Source organism: Pipistrellus hanaki (genome assembly GCF_964339955.1).
Source record: "Pipistrellus hanaki genome assembly, chromosome: 3".
NCBI lineage: Eukaryota > Metazoa > Chordata > Mammalia > Chiroptera > Vespertilionidae > Pipistrellus > Pipistrellus hanaki.
Genome location: NC_140505.1, coordinates 83,695,662 through 83,715,942, shown reverse-complemented (window position 1 = coordinate 83,715,942; position 20,281 = coordinate 83,695,662). Strand labels below are relative to the sequence as shown.

The following is a 20,281-nucleotide window of genomic DNA, read 5'->3' as shown; positions in this document are numbered from 1 at the left end:
TCCCATACATCAAAGGGTTGTGAATTCAATTCCCAACCCGTCAGGGCACATATCTAGGTTATGGGTTGAATAGCAGTTGAGATGGGTGTGGAAGGCAACTGGACTATCTTCCTTCCTTCCTTTCTTCCTCCCTCTCTCATTTCCTTCCTTCCATTCTCTCTTTCTTTCTTTCTTTCTCTCTCTAAGGAAAAAAAGAAATCAATAAAAACATATCCTCAGGTGAACATTAAAATAAGTTCTTCATGCCGAAACCGGTTTGGCTCAGTGGTAGAGCGTCGGTCTTCGGACTGAAAGGTCCCAGATTCGATTCCGGTCAAGGGCATGTACTTTGGTTGCGGGCACATCCCCAGTGGGGGATGTGCAAGAGGCAGCTGGTCGATGTTTCTCTCTCATCGACGTTTCTAGCTCTCTATCTCTCTCCCTTCCTCTCTGTAAAAAATCAATAAAATATATTAAAAAAAAAAAAGTTCTTCATCATATCAGTCTTAACTTCCTTATTCTGTTCAACGTTTTCTTTTTTTAGCACTTAGATAACCTCTAACATAGCATACAATTTATTCACATATTATGATTATTAAATTTTCTATTTTCTCAATAAAAACTGGGATCTGGTATACAGTATTGTTTACTGGTATACAGTAAGAGCTTAATAAATACTTTTAGGATAAGTATACTAGGAAAACAGGTTCTTAGGTCAGACAGTTTGAGTTCAAACCCTGGTCCCACCACTTAGCTGTGTGCATTCAGAAATAATTCCAGCTCCATAGCATTTTAGAAAACACAAATAAATAAGGAAAAGGAAGGTAGTCATAAGAAAGTACCCTTTCTAACAACAAAAATATTACATATATTTAAAGTTTAAGTATTTTAAATTAAAAGGTTTTTAATGTGCTAATCCCAAGAAAGAAGCCACCTGCCAAGAAGGGCTCCTGATGGCTAACTGGATCAAATTTACAAACAGAGCCTAACACTTATTCCTAAACAGGAGCCTCACAAGCAAGCCCTGCTTTAGAGAGAAGTCTGCACTGAACTGCCTACCTGCACTGTTCCCACCATCTGAGCCCAGACCTTATCAAGGAGTTCCTGGAATGGTATTTCAACCAAAAGGACTGAGACCTTCCCTGTCCAAACAGAGCTGCAAAGCTTTATTCTCCCCCCAATTCCCACCCCATCAACATCTTCACCAACCAATCACAGTAGCTCCACTCTGACCAATTAGGACAGTGCTTTTTGGAACAAACGGAGAGGATTTGAAGACCTCATTTTCATGGATAGACCAAGCAGGGATCTGGAGAGTGTGGAGAATTCTTTATAAATTATGATAGCTTCCCTGTAGCTCAGAGAGCAAACTTTCCCTTTCTATCAAAAACTGAAAATTGTATTTCCTGGCTGAAACTGAAACATCTAAGATGTGTCTCTGGACAAGAGCAAAGCAGAGCTGTCTTGCTGGAGAGGGGTCTAGGCCCAGGGCCACCTGACAGCTGTTCTATATTACAATTAAGCTATCTTGTAATGACTAAAGTTTTCTACTTCACCACACCCCAAATTGGGGATTCCTCCTGGCATTGAATTGGCACCAGCAACCATCTGTTGACAAAGACAATACAATACTTTTATAGTTTACATAGCACTTGCACATATATTATTGAGTTCCTCTCTTAATTGATTTTCATCTTTTTTTTTTTAAATATATTTTATTGATTTTTCACAGAGAGGAAGAGAGAGGGATAGAGAGTTAGAAACATCGATGAGAGAGAATCATCGATCAGTTGCCTCTTGCACACCCCCTACTGGGGATGTGCCTGCAACCAAGGTACATGCCTTTGACCGGAATCGAGCCCGGGACCTTTCAGTCCTCAGGCCGACGCTCTATCCACTGAGCCACACCGGTCCCGGCTGATTTTCATCTTTTAATAAAGAGCTTTTTAGAGGCAAATCAAAATTATCATTATTTTTTACAAAGTAAGTAATCTCAGGCATGAAATCATGTATGATCTTTAATGATTAAAGATAACATTATGATCCTCCAAGAGACTTTCTACAATAAATGTCATGGGAATGTATTAGTACATTATAAAAGAGTTCCAAGATAAAGAAATGAATCTTTCCTTTTGTTAATTATGAAGTTAGTCACAGTTCCACTAGCCAGATAACTCATCATTCAAATTTTCCAAATACTTGTGTTAAACATAAAGCAGAATGAGGATAAAAACCCTCATTTTGAAGTAGAAATCATGTAGCATTCAAAATTTATACCATATGGTGTTAATTGCATCAGTAGTTGATTAATTTCAAATATGGCAAAATTTCTAAGTCTGCCCACAAGTTCTGTACTATCACACATATTATCAAAAAACCCTAAAGATATTAACAGTGATATATATATTTTTTAAATATGTTTTTATTATATGATTTCAGGGAGGGAGGGAGGGAGGGAGGGGAGGAGTGAGGGAGAGAAAGGGGGGGAGGAGAGAGAGAGAGAGAGAGAGAGAGAGAGAGAGAGAGAGAGAGAGAGAGAGAGAAAAGGGGGGGAGGGGGAGAGAGGGAGGGGAGGAGAGAGAGAGAGAGAGAAGAACTTCAATGATAAGAGAGTCATTGATTGGCTGCCTCCTGCACAACCCCTACTGGGAGTCAAGCCTACAACCTGGGCCTGTGCCCTGACTGGAAATTGAACCAGTGACCTTTTGGTTCATGGGTCAATGCTGGTTCAATGGTTCATGAGCCACACCAGATGGGCCCCAGTGATATTTTTAAGTAGACATAATTCATGAAATGTGAAGCCACTATAATATTTAAATGTAATATTCACAAGAAAACAAATTTGATGAGTTTACTTGAAAATGTATAGTACTTGCCCTGTACATAATGGAAATACTACTTTTACCACTAATGACATTTTATGTATATAAAAAAGTTCAGAGAAGCTTAATTATTATTTTATTTGTATGTTCTTCTTTGAAAATGGATACATTGTTTTAGGGAATAAATCCAGCTTTGTCATCTTTTAGATAAAATAAAAACTTGAATTATGAAATTAAGCCTATAATTTTAAGAAGGTGAAATAGGTAACTAATTATGCTTAGAAAAGCTTATTTTCTATAAATTCATTCAACAAATACTTATTATGTACCCACTATGGCCCATGAATAGTTCTAAGCCGTGGACAAACAGCAGCGGACACTAGCAAAATCCCTGCCCTCCGGAACTTCCTCTAGTCAGGTGACCTAAACAAAACTAATAGGTAAAATACACAGTATGTTGGATAGGAGTACATGCTAGAGAGAAAAGTAAAGAAGAAACAGGAGATTAGAATATGGAGAGAGAACTATGATTTTAAAAGAGTGAAAAAAGAGAATTCACAAATAAGTGACCAGTGGAGTGAACAACTAGAGGAAGTAAGAGAGGAAGTCCTGGGAACATCTGGGGGATAAATGCCTCCCCCAAGAGTAAATAGTAAATGGAAAAGCCCTAAGTGGGGAGCAGGGTGATATCCAGCAGGGACTAGGGGAGCTTGCTGGACTCCAGCTGAGGGTGAGAAAACAAGAAATTAAGACTATGGGGCAGCAGGTCAAGTAGGACTTTCAGCTATTGTAAAGACTTGGCATTTACTGGCCACTGATGGTGTTGAGCAGGTTGTGGCTGACCTCTTAAAAGATTCTTAGATTTTGTATTGACAATATCTTGTGATGGGCAGCAACATCAGTGAGGAGGCTACTTCCATACTCCAAGATAAAACCATAGACAGACCTGAGTGGTAGAGTGGAAGTGATGAGAAGAGTTCAGATTCAGTTTGAAAGTAGAGTTAACCGAATTTGCTGATTGGATATTAGTTTGAAAGAAAAGGAGCAGTCAAATATGACTTCAACTGTTGGCTTCAGGAAGTAGAAGAGTGGAGTTGTCATCCAGAGAAGCAGAAGCCTGCAAGCCAATATTGTGGGAAAGATGGAGAGTTCATTTTGGAAATGTTAATATTGAGATGCCTATTTATTATACAGGTGAAGATATCAGGTAGGTAAGTGCACAAGTTGTGAGCTCCCTAAATGAGTCCAGGCTGGAGATACAAATGGTGGGAATTATTAGAGTATAATGGCACTAAAAACGTAAGATATAATATTACCAAGGGTTTCAGGTAAAGTGGAAAAGAGAACCAAGCACAGGGCCCTGGGGCATGCCCAAGGTGGGGGTGAGGGAGGATGAAGAGAAGACTAAGAAAGAGTGATGTCTGAGGAAGGAAGAAAACCCAGATCAATATAATCTCCTGGAAACCAAGTGATGAAAATCAAGGAGAAGGATGCCACTGCTGGGTCAAATATGCCCAAGACTGAGAAATAATTGTCCCTCTAGCCAAAGGGAGGTCATAGGTGACTTGAGAAATATAGGAAGAATGTAGGAGCAAAGCCTGATAGAAATGGTTCAAGAGGAAATGGAAGGACTACTTAGAGTAGTCAAATTAGCAAAGGCAGAAAGTAGAAGAGGTGTTGCCAAGGGCTGGGGAAGGTGGAAATGGAGAGTTACTGTTTGAAGGGTATAGTTAAATGGGTTTCAGTGTTACAAGACGAAAGAGTTCTGGAGAGTGGTTGGATAACAATATGGATGTGCTTGCTACAGAAATTTATACTTAAAAATGGTTAAGCCCAACCAGTGTAGCCCAGTGATTGAGTATTGATCTATGAACTAGGAAGATATAATTCCTGGTAAGGGCACAGGTAGGTTCAGTCCCCATTAGGGGCATGAAGGAGGCAGCCAATCAGTGATTCTCATCATTGATGTTTCTATCTCTCTCTCCCTCTCCCTTATTCTCTGAAATCAATATAAAAATATTTTTAAAATATATTTTATTGATTTTTTACAGAGAGGAAGGGAGAGGGATAGAGAGCTAAAAACATAAACGAGAGAGACTCATCGATCAGCTGCCTCCTGCACACCTCCTACTGGGGATGTGCCCACAACCCAGGTACATGCCCTTGACCGGAATCAAACCCAGGACCCTTCAGTCCGCAGGCCAACGCTCTATCCACTGAGCCAAACCGGTTTCTGCTAAAAATATTTTTTAAAATGATTAAGATGGTATGTTTTACCATATATATATATATATATATATATATTGGAAAAATAGGAAAAGGTCATAATGAGTTTAGTAAATCAAGACTCCTATGATAAAAGGGTGCAGAGAAATGGAATGGAAGCTGAAGGGGACATGAGCTTAGGAGAAGGAATATCAGCATGTTTGTATGCTGGTAGGAATTACTTGGTGGAAAGGGGAAACTGATAGTACAGAAAAGAAAAAAGACTGTTGATGAAGTGATGTTCTTAAGAAGGTGGGAGGGAATGGAATCTTGTGTTCAAGCAGACGTGGTGATCTTCCACAGAAGGCAAATCTTCTCTAGCAAAGGAGGTAAAACAGCAGATATGGCAGAGCTGCAGATAACTGAATATATGGGTGAGAGGTATACAGGGAAGTTCCCTTCTGATGGCCTGTAAGCCCAAATTGTTGAGAGTAAGGGATGGAGGAAAAGATATTAAGGTTTAAGGAGGAACAAAGTATGAAGTAGTTGATGAAATAGTAAGAAAGGAATAGCACTAGAAAAATGTAGAGTGACAGGTGGTTCTACACACCCACTTGAAGTTTGTGGTCATGAACTGAAAGTGAGAACACCGAGATGGCTACAGTACCTGTATATGCCTCATAGAAATGTGTATAATTAATTGTGCTGGATTGGTTGTATTCAACCTTAGTAACTTTGTAGTAACTGCCTATCGAAAAGCTCAATACAGAGATAATAAATACATACATACATACATATATATATATACACACATATATATATATATATATACACACACACACACACACATACACACACTACTATTATTATTATTATTATTATTATTATTATTATTATTATTATCGCAGCTCTGGTCCCAGAGCACTTATCTAATTGTAGAGAGCCAAGCATATTTACCATGTAAGCCTGCTCAGCAGTTAAGTCATAGATGCTGGAGGGAGATTCCAAGGACTGTGGGCACCTTCCCAAGCTCCCAAGTCCTGTGTGCACAGAGTCATTTATTGGATTTCTTCTATGAGCCAGACATACCATGCCAGATGCTATATATAGTGATATGAATTCAAGGCTCAATTCATAATCTCAAATAACTCAGAGTCCAATAGAGGAGGCAGAGAAGTATGAAAAACAAAGTACAATGAGTTAGATCTGGAGTTATGAGCATGTTTAAATATCAACTCAGTCTGAAAGATTGAGAAAGGCTCCAAAGAGGTATTGGCCTGTAAGCTGCGGCTCTGGACAGGTGTCTGGGAGATTGCCAGGGGCAGAGTGGATAATTCCCTTCACATTAACAGGTGCTGCCTACATGAAGAATGCAGTGGTCAGGTATCACTTTGAGGAACTGCTACTGTAATGCCATAAATGGCTGAGGCACATAGGATCAATGTTTAGCCGGGACTGTGGAGCCAGCTGTTAAAGAAAGGCCACAACATCCAGGAGAGAAGTGAGGAGCTCTGAAGTGAGGAGAATACAGTGATATGGAGGAATGGACATCACCGTTGTCATCATCACCACCATCATCAGGAGGAGGAAATGGACAGGAAAGACACTGATGAGGTAAAATTAACAGAACTCAGTGAGCAGTTCAATAGAGAAAGCGAGGAAAAGAATGAGCTGAGGGCATAGGTATCGGGTTTGAGTGAATGCTTGGAAGTGTGCTACTTGCTCAAAATGAATGCAGAAAAACAATTAGGTTTGTGGATAATGTTGGGAGAAAAGAGTCAAGATGAGTTTAGTTTTTGACACATCAATTTAAGATATCTATGAAACAACCAAGTAGGGTGGGTTGCTGGCCATTGGATTATGCATCTGGAGTCTATGAGAAAGGCCTTGGCTAAAATTTAGGTTTGGAAGACATTACCATATAAATAAGGAGTGGCAATACATGATGCCATCCTAGAAAAATGTGAAAAATGAGGAAAGAAAAATGAGCTAGGAAAAAAAATTCTTCTAACAGCTGCTACCATAAAGTCAATGCCTTTCTCTTTCCCATCACAACTTCTTGAAACCCATTGCTTGGTTCCATGGCCCAAGGGCCCTGGTGAGTCCTGGAACTCAGACTTCCTGAATGAAATTCTAATTTTTATTACATGTTTATTACACAATTCAATAACGATGGTATTAGACTGACACCCAGACTAGGTATGTGTAACATAGTAACAACATTTAATGGCTAATTATCACATGTTTTTTAGAAATTAATCATGATCAATGCTTTAGAAATGAGTATTCTTTTAGTTATATTTAGTTATATACCATTAATTCCTAAATCAACAAAAAATCTAGGCTAAGCTACCAAGGCAATTGAGACATCTGACTCCTTCCAAAAATAATTCCGTGGACAATTTTTTTCCCCGTAGCCCAAAAATATGAAACAAAGAGTGAACTGTCTAGAAAGTGCCCGGTTTTCCAATTTTTAAAGTTCACATTTAGCTAGCACAGTGCTGATAAGAAAGACATTTTTGTGATGGTGACTGAATATAGTATATTCCATTGTAGGAACATGAATTTTAAAGCTAGAAATCATTTGTTTCAGATGATTTTTGCATCCTCTTTTACAGATCTAGCTGGTCATTTCTGCTGAACTAAAAAGTAATAAGATTGCTGATAATAAACTACAAAATGTTTCACATTATCACTTACTAGATACTATAATAGAAATGCAATTCATCGAAATTATTAAAGAAAGTATACTTAACTGGTTTATTATTTTTAAACATAATTTCTAGAATAATTAAATGCAAACATAATGCTTATTATCTTGAGACTTCTCTTTTTCATGTTGATCACATGATTTACTCATCTAGGGTTTATGAATAACAAATTATTGCTCACATTTTTTTAAAGAGCTTTCATTAAAAGCTCTGAAAGGGCTAGTGTTTATGGAATATATTCAGAAATCTACACTCTTTAGGCCTCTTGCATTATGTTTTAAATTTAAAGACATACTAAATTTTACCCTTTTGTTACTAATTGCTTTGCAATTTGAAACCCAATTCTTAGAAATTTATTTCCCCCCTGAAGTTCAAATTGCATGTTAGTCACATGCTAAAGTAGACTCAGAAATAATACTGGATAAAATTATCCAGTTTTTGCAGTGAGAATTCTCTAGGTCTTCAATCTCTGTTTCAATGGGCAAAAATCACCACCATGTATGCATTCTTATATACACACCATACATATGCCATCAGCTCATCATCAGTTCCTAACTAGCAAATGGGGGTCTGCTAGTACTGCACATCATCATGGCTACTAACCATTACAGACCACTTACTGTGTCCTGGTGTTGTAGTAATACACAGAAATGTTTAAAAATTTTTTAAAGGTTTTAAAATGTGTGAGTTAACTTTCCTGAAACTTAAAACGTGATATTAAGGACACAGACCCCACTACCCTGAACATGTATATCCCATAGATAAGGATTTGAACTTTGATTACTTAGAGTGACTTGCTATGATAGCCATATGTGTGAGTGATGTACTTTCCCCAGATATGCACCCGGGATTGATAAGCACTTGTAGTCCCCCGCCCTGTTAAGATTAACATGTGTGCATTGACATAACTCATTAACAGCCACCTGAACTGCGGAGGGTACAAACAGGCTTTTAAATATGGGTCCTGCCAGCCAACAGTGCTCGCCTGTCAAGACAGCCACAAAGGCACGTCCTCTTGTGAGTCCAACAGATGATGCCACACTGTGCCGCTCCACACTCCGCTCTCTGACAGGCCACAGAAGAAGGCTAGTACCTTCCGATCGATCAAGACAGGACCCAGCTCTCGGGTGAGGAACGCCGGCCCCTGCATCTGGGCTGGACCAGCCCAACTGCTGAACACCAGAGGACACCACACCGGGATCCCGTTACGCTGTACCCACAGCATCAGGAACTTTTGTAAGTAATAAAATGCTGTGTAATTTGCAACTGCATATGTTTTTATGTGGTGTAATTCCTCCAGCAGTTATTTAATTTGTTTTGCATACGCTTGAAACTGAAACTAAGGTTTTTGGTCTTTTCCGTCCTAAGCCTGCCCTTGGTCCTGCTTGCATACAGCAGTCTCTTCGGTAACAACTACTTAAATGTCCCAACACCTTCATGGTTAAGTTTATCTCGGGGGCGCCCTGTATAACACCCCAGATCCTTTTCCGGAATCTACTTGGGACCCTTGGGCACACAGAGTGTATTCTATGACTTGGCGATCTCATAAAAGTTTAATGGGGGTGTTATCCCCACTGGCAGATGAAGAAATAGACACAGAGAGGTAAAATAATCTGACCTTTAAGACCTAGCTAAAAAGTGAAAAAGTTGTGAATGTACTTAATACCACTGAATTGTATATCTAAAATGGTTAAAATGGTAAATTCTACTTTATGTATATTTTACCACAGTATAATAAAAATAATCATTTAAAAAATAGCTAAGCTGAAACCGGTTTGGCTCAGTGGATAGAGTCTGCAGACTGAAAGGTCCCAGGTTCAATTCTGGTCAAGAGCATGTACATTGGTTGCGGGCACATCCCTGGTGGGTGATGTGCAGGAGGCAGCTGATCAATGTTTTTCTCTCATCGATGTTTCTAACTCTCTATCCCTTTCTCTTCTTCTCTGTAAAAATATCAATAAAATATATTTTTTAAAATTCTTAAAAAAGAAAATGTGCAATGCACCGGGCATGTCTGGCTGCTAAACACATGAGGGGCAAACCCCAAGACAAGGTTGCAAACCGCCTGGAAAGCCTCAAAATTGCCAGAAGTTGGTCATTGTAGAGACAGTCACTCTCCATAAGCATTCCAAATGACACTGCAGGCCAAATGCACTCAAGAAACCATTTTTAGAACCTGTAGTTGAGAGGGAAATGTTTGCTATGGAATGGATGCAGAAAATAATCACATTTGTGTTTTAAGAAACCACATGCATACTACAGAGAACAAACAAAATTGCAGCTTTCCAAAATACCTCAGAGTTGAAAGCTTGAAAAAAGCCTCAAATTTTTACTGAAGATCTAAAATAGAGTCAGAGAGAGGAAGAAGGGGGCAGATTGCAGTGTTAAGGCCTCCCTTTGACCTTCAGACAGAAAGATTTCCAGTCCTCAGGAGCATATTTCTTAGTAGGGGCACAACTAGAGGGACAAGGAAACTGCAGAAAAACAGAAAAAAACAAACCCAGATCTCCAAAGCCTGCTGTTCCAGAGGGAAGAGTTTCTAAAGGCCTCACGAAAATGACTGCCGACCACATTTATTTTACCATCTTTCATATACTAAATGAATTAGCACTTTCTCATCATTGTTCTGAATATCAGTTTGACTGCCTTTTTCAAAAGGAAGACAAGTTTTCTTTTTGAATGCCCCTCTCATCATGCATTCAAAACTACAATGCTGAGTATCACTTCCATTAACAAGCAACGCAGTCCTCTCCTGGTCCCATTTTCTTCAGGCGCACAAAAGGTTGGCAGAGAACAGACCTGACTGCCCACTGAAGGTCGCAGCAAGTGTGGGACTGCACGGACCTAGTAAATGAATCTCAGATGCATAAACAAGTCACGGCAAAGTACGCTTTATCTTTAGATTCAGATGACCCTGACTTATGAAAGCCTTTAAGCCAACTTTGTAAAGTCTAAATAATCAATGTCATTTTTTGATCATTTTGTTGAGAAAGTAATAATAATAATAAATAAAAATAGCCTTCAATCATTTTGGAAGTTAGGACCACAAACAGAATACCCATTTTTATAAACAACTGTCATTGGTAGGAAGATAACAATATTCTTGTCCTATCCATCTGCTTTCCCCCTGCCAATTATGCTCTAGAGACCCATATCTTAGATAAGCTCTGAAACTTTCCATATGGCCATTGGCATCAATTTTCAATAAGCATTCATTGAGTGATAAGAATATTGTTGAGAGGCGGGGGAGGAGGGAGTTGCCCCAGGAGCCTCAGCAGTACCAGCCCCCAACTGTACAACTCTTTCATGCCGCAGCATCAGACCTGCCAGCAAAGACCAGACAGCTGAACAACCTTCCGGACATCATTCCAGATGAAGCTGCGGCAGCGGGGGTAGAGACAGAAGTGGTTAGGGGTGATCAGGCAGGCAGGCAGGTGAGCAGTTAGGGGCAATCAGGCAGGCAGGCAAACAGTTAGGGGTGATCAAACACTTATTATTATAGATTTGCCTTCCACCACCACTATCACCTTTATGTCAAAGCCTGTACTCAGTCTACACATTCTAATAACCGCAAGCATTATCTCTCACCAAGAGTATGCATTACTACTATTATTATTATTATTATCAAATAGCTCCCAAGATGAGGCAGATTGCATTAAAGACCCCAGATGACTGCTCTCCAGCTCACATATAATTTGCAGCCCTTCACCAGCTGCTCTCCTTGGAATTATAATGTAAAGCTTGGTCTAAAGTCCCATGCTCAATTTCAGCGCAGAGCAGGCATCTTTTAGCTACACTAACAGCTTCCAGCCCTGCTCACTCTGGGACACATGCCAGTGGGATCAGCTACTAGACCGTGGGTCTCTCTCCAAATGCTGTTTTCCCAAAAGGCTACATCTCAGTGAGGAGTATGACTCAACAACAGGACTGCATTACCAAAATGACTAATCGCAAACTTTTTACAAAAATGAAAGCAAATGTAAAAAGATGTTGACAGAAATGCCAGCTTTACCATAGTGTTCTTGAATGTTGCTGGAAAATCCTAAGGACTGTCAAGTTGTTCAAATTAGAAAGTAATTTTCTTAGGTTAATTCATAGCATATATTAATTTCAATAAACAATCTGAGGATTTCTTTTACCTCTTATTTCATGAGTTCTTTGGATCTTTGACAGGTCCCTTGGGTTTATTTTAAAATCAGTATTATTTGAATGGTACTGATCATATTCAGTCCTCTAGCTCTAAACTCCCATGGTGGCATGAAAAGAATAAAAAAGTTTTACTGATACTAGAGGTCCAATTCACTTACAGCGCTCTGCAAGTTAATGCCTGCTGCTAGAGACACTGTCAAGATTGCACTGATTTCTTCATGAGCTTCTGCAAGCAAAAATACTTGCAGACGCTTGTAGGTTAAGAAGTATGTAAATCACACCCAAGCTGAAGAGAATTAAAATTAACAGCCAAGATTGTTCAACGATAACTTGTTTTCTTTCCTTTGAAGGGTTCAGTGTCACTGACTTAGTCAGTAGTACACTCTATTAACCAAGCAGGTGGTTGGGCAACTGTAATTCAAACAACTTAGAAGATACAGAGTTCCCCACTTTAGAAAAACCATAGAAATACATCCAGGACACAGAAATGATCATGCTTAGATTTCAGTTTTTAGAAATTCTTTTTTTTTTCTTCACAATACTTTATCACAGGGCTTAATAGTAACTTCTTTTAGCACAACTCATTTAATTCAAGTTACTCGGAGCTGATCTGCACACAGTTGCATAAACAGTTCTATTATGTATTAAAAAAAATACAATTCTGGTTTTATGTTTGTAGTCCAATAAAACACATACACAATAGCCCTGTATCTTGCCCATCTCTCAATCTTTCTAGCTTATAGATTATAGAGAAGGAACTAGATGAATGTCTGAAGGATGAAGAGATGAAAAGCAAACTGCTCAAAGCAACACTCTCACCCACTTTGTGAGTATTCTGTTTTATCATAAAATAGTATAAAAGTACAACTATATAAAAAAATAGTATCCTTGCCCTGGCCAGTTCGATATCTCTCTCTCTCTTTCTCTCTTCCTCTCTCCTCGCCCCCATCTTCCTCTAAAAGAAATCAATAAAAACATATCCTCAGGTTAGAATTTTAAAAATATTATCCTGCTAGTTATAAAGTGGTTACTAACTTCACATATTATCTTATTATACTGGGTGTTCTATAACTTTACAATATCATAGAACATGCTCACACATAACTCTATTCTACTGACCCAAAACTCTTCTGGGTGCTGCGGTGCACATGAAGAGAAGGGTGTCCTGCAGAAAAGGAGCATGTGTGCCCGTGGCAGACCAAGACCATTCCCTATTCTCAGAGCCCACGATGCCTAAAAAAGCAAGTTTGCCTAAACACAGTAAGAACTCTGTTAATTACACTACATTTATTACAGAAGCCAATATGTAATAAGTTCCTCAGAACGTCTCAGCAATTGATAGAAAGTAGTTAATTATTTATGCAATGTCCCCATAAAATGGGGAAAATATAAGTGCTAATTAATAGTCATAACTAAAATTTATATTAAATTAAGAAACTTGAAAATGTCCAAATCCAAGGGCAAAATTCTCCAAAATAATAAGGCAAACAGTGTGTTCCTATAAACTTCGGTTATACAACTCATCCTGCTTCAGAAGAATATGATGGCTTGTAAAAGGTCACTTCACCACTGCACAGCCCATGTTCTGATTAATCACCTAACCAAGGTTTGGCAATGATATGAGCTACACACCTGTTTCTAGTGAAGACCACTAGAGACTTTCAGTTTATTCCATACTTCTTTTCCCCTCGGGAATTAACTAAGCATAAATTCATACACCACAGAATGGTAACATGGTAAAAACAGGGGGGAAAATACAATTCTTTTGTATTTGTTGGTATAATAAAAGGATTGTGAAAATCTGGCAACACTGATTCCCTGGGGAGAGGTGAACTAGGTGGCCGGGGACAGACCTGGGAAGGACTACATTCTGTATATCATAGCTATCAAATTTGCAAACATGTAAATGTATTACTGAGCCCAAATATTTTAACAATCAAATATAAACACCAGAATTACATTATCTCCATCCATAATTTAAATGATTACTGAACCAAAAGGAAATTAAATGTACTCTTTTGTCTGAACATATATTGAGTCAATATTAAAAGAAGTAAAATGCAATTCTGGCATTTTGAAAAATGTGTTGCTGACAATAACACAAGGAATGAGTATGTGGGTACCAAATCTAGGAAACGTTTTAACATAAGGATCTATTTTAGCTAAAATTCTCAATTCATGAAAAATCCAGAAGGCTCACAAATTACCCAGTCTTCCAAAGGAAAAACAGCAGTAAAAGATGCTACTTCTGCATCCAGCAGCCTCTTCATCCAAATGTTTACTTTCTTCTTACTTCAAACACCAAGCTTTGTGTGTGATCTCTTTCTAATAATAATTTTACACTGAGAATGATTTCTGTCCGTAGTGCCTTCTCTTTATACAACTTTGTCATCTCCTTGTCTCTGTCTTGCAAACCCAGGCCATTACTTTGAGCCTGCTCTGCTGAATAATTAGTTCCCTGATGGATTTTATTGGAAATATTTGGTCACAGCTTCAAACACAACTTCTTAAACTAAAATGAAGAGAAGAAAATATTTGGAATGGAAACTTAAGACAAAAATACTTGTAAACTGTGAAGCACCACCTATACAATAATAATTATTTCATCTAATAACAATAAAATAAAAGCCAGGCAGGGAAAATACAACAGAGGGGGCGCAATGAAGTCAGTGAAGTTCTTCCTGGCTACCTACATAGGCACTCTGGGCCTCCTCATAGGCAAAACTTAAAAACAAAAACATAACTGACAGGTAAAAATGTTCAGTGACAAGGGGGAAAGAAATCTTATAAAATACTTAAGGTACTCTATGTTTTGTTATTGTTGTTTTTTTGGTTTATATTAAACTTAAACTTCAAAGACATGCACACTAAGGCCTTCTTGAGGGGCTGCTGTAGTATGATGTCAGATCATGGTAAATGCAGAAGGTGGATCTGTATTTACAATTTTTTGCACCAACTTTTCTTGTAAGTTGAGGAAAAATTTTCAAAGCAAATTCAGTGCACTTAACACAAAAGAATAATTTTCCTACATATCAGGGTTTGCTAAAATTTGAAGTAGCTATAATTTTATATATATGAACACACATATAAATAGCTTGAGGGCATCACTACTAGGGTGTAAAACTTCTCCAAGATGGGGGCTGTGTCTTATTTATCTTTATGTCCAAATACCTATCGGGTCTAGTAATAATTAATGTCGTTTTTAAACATTCGTTTAAAATCTTGCTTGGCATTGACTTGTATTGACATAACCTTCAAACACGTGGTATCTACAGAACGTGTGAAGTGCAATTAACATGTTTTGCTTGAAAAAGTTTGTGTTTGGTTTGGTTTTTGTTGCAAAACTAGGGCTAAGAAGATGGCGGATGAAGAGCATATTCGGCACTGCATGCTTTACGAGTTCCAATTAGGAAGAAAAGCAAGTGAGGCTGCAAAAAACATCTGTAGTGCTCTTGGTCAAGATGCAGTTAGCACCAGAAAATGCCAGCGTTGGTTTGAGAAATTTCGCGAGGGAAATTTTTCGTTAGATGACAAGAGTGGTCAAGGCCGTGTGTCCAATTTTGATCAAGAAGCTCTTCAAGCTCTTTTGGTGCAAAATCCTCAAATTACCCAACAAGAGCTTGCGACAACTTTAAATTGTTCACAAAAAACAATTTCCAATCAATTGCGTGCACTTGGCAAAGTCCAAAAGTTTAGAAAATGGGTTCCTCGTGAGTTGACCGACAACAACCGTAATCAAAGAGTCACAATTTGCAGTTCGCTCCTCTCTCGTCAAAACCGTTTGCCGTTTTTAGAGCAAATTGTTACCGGAGATGAACAATGGGTGCTGTATGTTAATTTGAAAAGGCGGCCTCAATGGTTGGACAAAAATGAGGCTCCGCAGCCCACGCCAAAACCTGACTTGCATGCGAAAAAAGTGATGTTGTGTGTTTGGTGGAATTTTAAAGGAATTCTTCATTATGAACTTTTACCATCTAACCAAACCATTACAAGTGCAGTGTATAGTGCCCAATTGGAAAGGTTAGCCCAAGCTTTAAGAGAAAAAGAACCCGCGCTGATTAATCGGAAGGGCGTAATTCTTCACCACGATAATGCACGACCGCATACTGCAAGAATCACTGCTGAAAAACTGCGCCAGTTGGAATGGGAAGTTCTCCCTCAACCTGCATATTCTCCTGATATTGCCCCTTCCGATTACCATTTGTTTCGTTCTTTGCAAAACTTTCTTCTTGGAAAAAAATTTAATAATGAAGAATGCCTCAAAAATGCATTGACCGAATTTTTTGCATCAAAATCACAAGAATTTTACAACAGAGGGATTAAAATGCTTCCTGAGCGTTGGGCACAAGTAGTAGAAAACAACGGCAACTATATTGTTGATTAAATTTTGTTGTATTGTTTAAATAAATTCGATTTTAAAAAGTATTAGAAAACAACATTAATTATTACTAGACCTAATAGTAATACCTGGTACTCAGGAGACTCTCAAAAATATTTATTAAATGAATGAGCAAAACAAAATGAGGGATGACACCCTATGATGATAAAAAATAGTTTGGGGGACTATCTTGAATGAGAGCTTTTATTATTCCTCACAAACTTTCTTAAAACTACCCTTTTCTAATGAGAATCTGAATAAATTAATCTAAGACAAAGAAGACTTAACTACTCCAGAAAGAAGCCTGGCATATGCTTTTTGAAGAGAAGGATTAGGCAAGGACCAATGACATCAAACAGAGGCGACCTCCAGAGAAGACTTGAATGAAGTTGAGATTCACCCTGCAAGAGCCCTGCTCTTGGTCCTTGGGCCACTTCCCTCAGCCTCCCTGAGTGACAAGGAAGAATGCTCTGCTTCAAAGACCCTTTCCTGAAACTCCTACTTCACATGTGCAGGCTCCAACTCACAAAAACACAGTGTAGAAGAGCCCATTCAAATTCACTGACATCTGATTTTACGAAAGGAAAAAGGGAGGTCAGACAAGTGAAGTGACTTGCCCACACAGCTAGTAAGTGACAGATCCAGGATGAGAACCAATTCCCCAGTCCCCAGTCCAAAGTTGTGTCTAATTCACCGCACTCCTAAGTCTGAAACAAAGGCTGACTCCCTGACTATTCTCATCCAAACCGTCCAAGTACTATAAACAACCGAAAGCACATTATTCAAAGTCAGCCAGGAGCCCGCCAGGGAGCTATTCATCTGACACAGAGGGCCTGACAGCTTTGAGCACTGTTTATGCCTCCCAAGACACGTAGACAACAAACATTTCAGATCATTTACCATCACATAGAAACAAGAGATTTTATTCTGGGGCATTTTGTTTTTCGTTTTGTGTTTACAAATGATACTTCACCGCTGTTTTTCAATACAATACTACTTCAAGTTTTCTGGGCAGAATCTGAAAGGAAGTAACTTGAGAAATTACACCTACTTTCATTTTCAGAAACTCACTAATTAATAAACAGCAGTCTTCAGGGCTACTGGCTACTGAGGCACTTGCACCCACCATGCTGCTATTTTATATTACAGGTCGGGCTGACAACCAAGGACTGGATAAGGGATACTGTCATCTTACAGGCAGAGGAAAATTCATGTCAGACGGCAGTTCTGTTTTAAGCTTATTTTGATAGCAAATCAGTTACTTTTATGGCACTGTAGCATAAAAATTTAGTATATAGGGCTCTGTCTCTATTTTGTGCACTTACTTACTTTCAAGTTCTATTTGGAAGTTGGTCTTGTGCCCAGGAAGATTAATCCGGGAAGAGAAAGTACTGACATCAGGACACAGGTCTTGTATTGTTCCAATTTGCTAAATAAAGCCAGATTCCTTATCTGCAAAACTGAAACTCACTTCAGGATATTTTTAATACACAATCCCTCTGCCAAATGCATTACCACAACTTAATTCTAAGTCTCATGTTTACATTTCCAAGAAGCAATGTTTAATTACTCTAGGAGGAAAATGTAAGGGAGCTACTAAAACCGTTTACACACTGTAACTCCAAGAGTTGCCTTTACAGGGGATGCAAACAGAGGGAAAAGGCAAAGAAGAGACCAGAAATGCACTGCTCCTCATCTGGTGGACTCTCATCACCAGTACTTAATGCATCAAGTTTCTTGGGAAATTTTTCTATCAAACCCTTAATAATGACAATACATTTTAAAAACCATCCACACAGCCCAGCTGGTGTGGCTCAGCTGGTTGAACATCATTCCATGCACAGGGGGGTTGCCAGTTCAATTCCCAGTCAGGGCATATGCCTGGACTGTGGGCTCCATTCCCAGTACGGGGCATGCAGGAGGCAACCAATTGATGGTTCCTTCTCATCAATGTTTCTATCTACTATCTCTCCCTCTCCAGTCCTCTTTCTGAAATAAATAAAAACATATTAAAAAATATACACACACACAAAACTATCCACACAGAATACCATACTTAAGAAAATCTGTACATGTCAGGAATACTTAAAGAAAATACAAGACTGAATATGGAAAAATATTCAATCTTGGGGATAAAAACATCCCTGAAACACTTGAGCTTACATTCCAATAAAACAAAAGCAAGTCCTAATACCTATCCACAATGAAGGTCTGGATTTTTTAAAAAGCAAAATGCCTCCCTAGCCAGTCTAGCACAGTGCATAGAGTATCAGCCTGTAGACCAAAGGGTCTTGTGTTCGATTCCAGTCAAGGGCAAGTACCTTGGTTGCAAGCTCCTCTCCACCCAGCCCTGATCGGGGTGTGTGCAAGAGGCAAACAATTATGTTTCTCTCACACCAATGTTTCTCTCCATGTGTTATCTTTCCCTCTCTCTCCCACTTTCCCTAAATATCAATGGAAAAACAAAATAAAAAGCAAAATTGCCACTTAGCCATGGAAGAAATGTTTTTAGGAATAAGAACTAAGTCATCAGATCAATAACTCAGGTTTACTGATAAGTAATGAATTCACCAATGTGGACAAAAACCAGCCATAGCCCTAAAAAAAAAGAATAAAAAAAAAAACTCTCAATTAAATTTATGAGGAGGTGTGGCCATGGAATGAGGTCAGAGTCTCAGATGCCCAAATGTCAGATGGTAATTCTGAAAAGACTTCCAACATTATAACACAACTCCAATAGGATTTTCCGAGACACCGTCATCTCTTCCTGGGACAAAATGTCATGATATTGTTCATGGATCATCTTTAAGGTCTTTTCATAGTCTGTCTTCTAGTCTTTTTCTAACAATTTCATTTCGCTGGAACCAGATAAAAGGCCCTTAGAATTCAGTGATTGCCAAATATCACACTACACTACCTTAAAAGCATAATTAATGAAGTGGACGTCCAGAGTTTAAAACACACACAACCTGGTTCACCAAAGAAACATGAGGAAGTATTAAAGTAACAAAACAACCTGTGTGCTTAATGCTGGAAAAGAATGTTTGGATCCAACACCTGAGGGTAGGAGAAGGAATTTGAGGATGTTTAGAAATGCATCAGACTTGAGTGAAGTCTGTGGCCATCTTACTTATAATGCATCTATTGTAATACTTTCAAGCCACAGTTTCAAAGAACCCATTTCAAAATGGCTTAAGCCAAGTCCTGCACCTAACCAATTAAATCAGTATCTCTGTGGGTAAAACTTAAGCATTTGTATTTAAAGTTCCTAGAGCGATTCTAATAAACGTAAGGGTTGCAAAATTACAGCTCTGGCCAATCATGTTTCAGCCCTCAAGTCTAGATCACTTACCTAAAGCACAAGGAAGGTAGAGAGAGGCCTGAGAAATCTGGGGTTTTATTATCAGGGAAGACGTGATAGGGAAGGGATAACTCATGAGGAAGAAACAGAGTGCTAAGCAAAACTTTAGAGGTTAATGGACTGTTTTTGTTGTTGTTTTAGAAAACTGAAAACCTGGAAACATCTATTATGGTGATCTAAAATAATAATGTGCAAACTACAGGTTTCTGCTACTTTTAACTGGCTTTCAATAAATTATGTTATCCATATGTAATACACACAACACATACACACACACATATATATGTGTGTATATATATATATATATATACACACACACACACACACACACACACACACACATATATATATACATATATACACAAACACAATTACTTAATCATTCCACTGTACAATTTCAATAAGTCAAAATGCAACTGTTTTCCTTAAATTTTGATTCTCCAATAACTGACCAAGTGTATAAATAGTAAACTTTATTGGAGATGAGCAGGAAATATTAATGGTATCAACAAATTATGTGACTCATCAATGTACATATTCTTAACCAGGAACCTTCACAATTAGTTAATCATTCCATTCTATACTTTCAACAGGTAAAGATGAAAATGCTTTTCTTAAATTTTGGTTCTTATTGACCAAATGCATAAACAATAAAATACAAAACCTTAAAAATAAG

General features: G+C 38.4%; 1 protein-coding gene and 1 long non-coding RNA gene across 8 annotated transcripts in view; one reads left to right on the top strand and one right to left on the bottom strand.

Annotated features, from left to right (window-relative positions):
- LRCH1 (leucine rich repeats and calponin homology domain containing 1) overlaps nt 1-20,281 on the bottom strand; it is a 189,535-nt gene that overhangs the window by 116,564 nt on the left and 52,690 nt on the right. The window lies entirely within an intron of this gene.
- On the top strand, nt 6,162-12,688 carry LOC311618834. Its single transcript, XR_014794369.1, has 3 exons — nt 6,162-6,620; nt 8,790-8,953; nt 12,603-12,688. It is a non-coding gene; the product is annotated as an uncharacterized lncRNA (long non-coding RNA).